Genomic DNA, 5,535 nt, shown 5'->3' with positions numbered 1-5,535 from the left:
CTCAGCTTCTTCCCGCATTACCGGCTCAGCTTCTTCCCCCATTGTTGTATCATCGTATTCAGGGAACCCATGGCCAGGATAGCTGTCGTCGTCCTCTTCTTCTTCATTGTCTTCCATCATAACCCCTCTTTCTCCGTGCTTGGTCCAAACATTATAATGGGGCATGAAACCGAACTTAAACAGGTGGACGTGAATGGTTCTTGATGTAGAGTAATTGTGACCATTCTTACAGCGAGCATATGGACAAGGCAAAAAACCATCCGCCCGCTTGTTTACCTCAGCTGCAAGCAGAAAAGTACGCACGCCCTCAACGAACTGGGGAGAGCATCGGTCATCGTACATCCATTGCCGGCTCATCTTCATTACACAACACCGAATAGACCAAATTAATACAAGTTCATACATAAAGTTCATACAACACTTAAATGCAACAAACAAATAACTCTCTAGCTAAAGAATTTAAATGCAACAACAAATACGATCAAGATCGCAACTAAGGTAACAATGGATCAAACAGCATAATGATACCAAGCCTCACTATCGATGGCATATTTTCTAATCTTTCTAATCTTCAAGCGCATTTTCTCCATCTTGATCTTGTGATCATCGACGACATCGGCAACATGCAACTCCAATTCCATCTTCTCCCCCTCAATTCTTTTCAATTTTTCTTTCAAGTACTCGTTTTCTCTTTCAACTAAATTTAACCTCTCGGCAATAGGGTCGGTTGAAATTTCCGGTTCACATACCTCCTAGAAAAAATTTCTATGTCAACTTGATGGGCATAATTTGTCATAAACACGAAATGCAACTAGTTTTAAAAGAGAATATACATACCACATCCGAATCATAACAAGGACTAGGGCTGACGGGGACGGATATCAAAACCATGGCACTATATGTATAACAAACAACGTACGGGTAAGATAATTATACGAGTAACTATATATCCAAATCACACAAACATCAATTTTTATATAAAATTTCATGAACAAGAGGCTCACCACAAGGTGGTGCCGGCGATGGGACGGTGCTGGCGATCGACGGTGGCTACGATGGAGATTTAGAAGGCACTAAGTAAACCACACCTACATATGCAAACTAAGTGTTATTTTTGACCTCAAATTGCATATAAATCAAATACTAGCACACATATATATATATATATATCCTCCCAAATTACTAAACTCACAAATTAATCACTATATAAACCAATGCAAGAGCTAATCTAGCAATGAGAGATGAAAGGACAAAGTTGCTAACCTTTGTGATCATTTGAATGGATGAGGGCCTTCAAATCTTGACAAATTTTGGGCAAATTTTGTGATGAACTCGAGAGGAAGAAGGGAAGAACAGAGGAGAGGGACGGAGAGGGGAAAGGGGGAAGAACAGAGTGCTGGTGGACGAAGGGTTTATATAGGACGACCTTTAGTACCGGTTCGTGGCACGAACCGGTACTAAAGGTGCTGGAGGGGCCCCACTCTAACAGCATCCTGCCACCACTCTCATTAGTACCAGTTCGTGGCACGAACTGGTGCTAAAGGTTCGCCACGAACCGGTACTAATGAAAGCGGCCCGGCTATCCGTTGGAACCGGCACTAATGTATACATTAGTGCCGGCTCAAATACAAACCGGCACTAATGTGCTTCACGTTTGACCCTTTTTCTACTAGTGGTAGCCAGTGATAAAATTTGTGTCAAGTACGTGGTTCGAAATACGCGCCAATGAAGAATTCCAAGCAACCAGGATACCATGCACCCCGGTCTCGGTCGCCGGAAGATAAGCAAACCCGTCATAAGCGGGGCCTAAACATTGCATAACCGTAATGAAAGGATGATTACGGGACATGATGATGTGCTCCCGCCTTCCCAGGTCAACATCAACCACGCCATGAGTGGCACCATTATTTTATGTTAAAAAAGAAAAGAAAGAAAGAGTGATACTACCAACAATACTATCGGGCCCTATCTGACGCCGAAGCGTCTCGGGCGGGCTGTTCTTTCGCAGGCCGACTGATTATCCGAACTGCCGCTGCTCCTTCGTTCTCGTCCTGTTCTCTGAGTCGTCCGTTTGGGTAGTTCGCTGTGGCCGGGTCCCTCACGAGTCACCACGACAACATGGCCATGGGCCGTGGCAATTGGGGTTTCAGACACCTCGATCGATTGTCGTCGTTACGTAGTAAGTTGGTGCCGACATGCGAGCCGCCTGAATTATTGCGTGGCTGCTACGTGCTACTACGTGACAGCGACATGTACAGGAATACAAGATACTCGTCCAGACGTCCACCTGCCGGCGTCGCCCGTGATACAGTACACACGTAGATTTTAGATATTTTTGACCGCCGCGAAAACGAGAAGAAAAAAAAGGAGCGCCGTTGCCGGGGATCGAACCCGGGTCACCCGCGTGACAGGCGGGAATACTTACCACTATACTACAACGACTTGGGTGCAAAACATATCTAACTGTTCACTTATATCCATATTCATGCGAACCTGTCAGTTTGGTTGAGTGGTCGGCAGCCAGTGGGTCACATCCAAGCTAGGTGGCAGGCGACCCAGCCGGGCCTCTGGGTGGAGCCTACGTACGACAGGAAACGTCGGGGAGACATAAATCGGACACCCGATCGACCCAGAACATGTTACATCATGGAGTATATCCCAGTACTGCAGCTACGTCCGGGCCATGTGTATCCTCCAGATTTGAGAGATTAATTCCACGGTACCACGTCGCGCCATGCTCGCATCACAGCTGCTGGCCTGCCACCGGGCCGATCGACTGAGAGCGGTGGTTGCATATACAAATCCGTTCAACGATGCGTGCTGCGTGGGACGTGGAGACCTGGCGTGTGGCCAACTAGCCACGGCCAGCGACATGCCAATCAATCTATCGGCGCATTAGCCAGGCTACGGAGTTGGTTAACACTGCTAGTATCTTATAAGCTACCGCTCCGGCGCAACGGGCCATCCATCAATCGCGGCGAATCAAAGCGAATTATTGGCTGTTGGTTGGGAACCACCGGAGGATTAGTTAGCCGCAGCTGCTCCCGTTGATCGTGCCAAGGAGAAGCAGAGGAGGAGGCGAAGGGGAAAGAGGAGGAGGAGGAGGAGATCGAAGATGTTCGTATTGGAGCTGGGCGTCTGGCTGCTGCCCTTCACGCTGCTGCTGGCGCCGGCGCGGCGGCTCGTGCACCTCGTGCGGGAGCTGCAGCGGATCCTCCTCGTCGTCGCCTGCGGCCGCCGCACGCCCGCCGCCTTCGGGGAGGTCTGGAGCCGCCTCGACCGCCTCGACTCCGCCACCGTCATCGCCTGATCGGTCCTCCACCGATCCTTGCGTCGCTATGGCTCTGCTCCACCGTGTAATTAACCTCCTGCGTTTCTTCCTCTTGTAAATTCCGCGCGTCCTAGTTTTTTTTCTGGCGCGTCCTAGTTGTGCGTAGCTGTTCTTCAAGAAAGGATCGATGCTACCTCTTTTCTTTTGATTGAGCTTTTGAACAGACCAGCTCTCTGTTTTCCTTTTTGATTTTGACTTCCTCTTCTGTCTTTTCCTCTGAATATGCATCAGACATGCCATTGTAATTGCGTTGAGGAGATGATCGATGAACAGGGGTCTCATCTGAGCGATGATCTTGTTTTAAGATGTTTATATACAGAGAAAAAAAACAGAAAAAACAAAGAAAATCCATTACTTTTCGGATTATTATGATGAATCGTGCGAGATTCGGGGTCACGATTGTCGCGTGCATGATGACATGACGTGAATCGCTCTTGATGTGCTAGCCCGCCCGTTTCCTGTCGTTGTCCTACACTCAATCAAGCACGCCACTACTAAATTTCTTCTCCTATTCACCGGATAGCTAAGTATTACTTACCTCTTGTTTCATGATAAGATCGAACACGAACTTCCCAAGAGCTAGAAAGTACTGTATAACTTATTTATCATTCCAAAAAAGTATGCAGTATATATCATCATCATCGTTGCACACTGAAGAAGAAAAAGGCATAAATCATCGTACATATGCTGGCTGGAATTTACTAGAATGTAAAGGTTATCCACACTGAAAGGACTGGATACTGGATAAGTCAAAAAAAAAAGGCATGGATAAGATGCACGTTTTTGCTATCGCGCGTGTGGACAAGATGTACACTTGTCCAAATTTTGTCTTTTTGTACATGAGAACAACATGTATATTTGACGTCTCCAAAATTTTGTCTAATTGTCCATGAGTAAAAAATGTTTACGTGACTTTTTCAAAATTTGGATTTATGTACATGAATACAACGACTGACGTGTTTGGTTGCCCGCATCAATTTTGCCTATATTGCATGTGTGTCTCAGTTGGGTCTAGTTGAGGATAAAACAGGCTAAAAATCAACATCTGTATGTTGTTTGGTTGCCTGCATACCCTCTTGCCTGACTGTGGCAAAATGAAAGGTTGAGTGTTTGGTTGCCCGCTTGCTTAGGCGGAAACACAAGTGAGACTGGTTGGTTACATGCAACACATGTTGTCTGGTAACCTCTTTGTGGAGGTGGTGAGATTGCCAACATACTAGCAAGCAGAACAAACCAGAGACACATAAAATAGATAGCACATAGGAACAAGTTAAACATAGTACGACACTTAAATCAGCAGTCTTGAACCAAACCAGTACGACATAGTCCTAAACCAAACCAACACGCGCGCAATCAGGCAATGGAGAGCTCTCTAGACGTTAAGGACGAAGGTGTCGTCGTGCTTCTAGCACTTCGTCACCACTTTAATGCCGTTGTCGTTGAAGACGATGACCTTCAGTGTGTCGGGAGTCAGCAACTTGACGGTGACCATGTAGCCGATCTTGATCTGGTGGACATCGGCGAAGGGGGCCCAAGCCTAAAAGAGGGTGACCCTATCGTCCATCAATGGACCATCACCCTCCATGCGCAGCCGGTGTTTGTCTTCATCTTGAACTCCCAAGACACGTCCTAGAAGTGTTTCGTGAAGTCTAGAGGCATAGGCAGGCACTCCAGCTTCGGGTCAAGGATCAACTTGCAGAAGTGAGTTGGCCTGCCTCCTCATGGTAGTGGCCATAGTTCCTCCTCTTGCCGCTGGGGGCTCCTCTAGCACCACATCATCGTTTAACTACGGCACCACCACCTTACCCTTCTGTAATGCAAGCATCACCTCCCTTTTCACGGGGCGCCACCACCTCCTTGCCCTTGTCGCCGGGCGCCACCACCTCCTTGCCCTTCGTGTTCTCCATGTCGATCTGCATTATGAGAAGCACAAAGTTCAAAGGTTGATCAGCATTCAACCCTACCGTCCAAAGTCCCTATATTTACCCACCCAAATGCTCTAATACTTACCCACGACCACACTCAATTAACCCTCTCTGTCTTTGACTATCACCCCTCTTCAACATCTCCATTGCCATGAACTCCATGCCCAACCCCTTCCCTTGGGGCATTGGTTGCAGGGCTTTCTTCCTTGGGTGCTCGTCGATGATCGCACCAAGTTCGAGAACACCATGGAAGCGTGCTCTAATTTCACCAGCATCGAC

At 47.4% G+C, this 5,535-nt stretch overlaps 1 non-coding gene across 1 annotated transcript; it reads right to left on the bottom strand.

The window, feature by feature from the left end:
• Window positions 1-2,370: 2,370 nt before the first annotated feature.
• Window positions 2,371-2,442, bottom strand: TRNAD-GUC (transfer RNA aspartic acid (anticodon GUC)). The gene has a single exon. It is a non-coding gene; the product is annotated as a tRNA-Asp (tRNA).
• Window positions 2,443-5,535: the final 3,093 nt, after the last annotated feature.

The sequence above is a fragment of the Triticum aestivum genome, chromosome 7A (assembly GCF_018294505.1).
Source record: "Triticum aestivum cultivar Chinese Spring chromosome 7A, IWGSC CS RefSeq v2.1, whole genome shotgun sequence".
NCBI classification, from domain to species: Eukaryota; Viridiplantae; Streptophyta; class Magnoliopsida; order Poales; family Poaceae; genus Triticum; species Triticum aestivum.
This window is presented reverse-complemented; position numbering and strand designations above follow the sequence as displayed.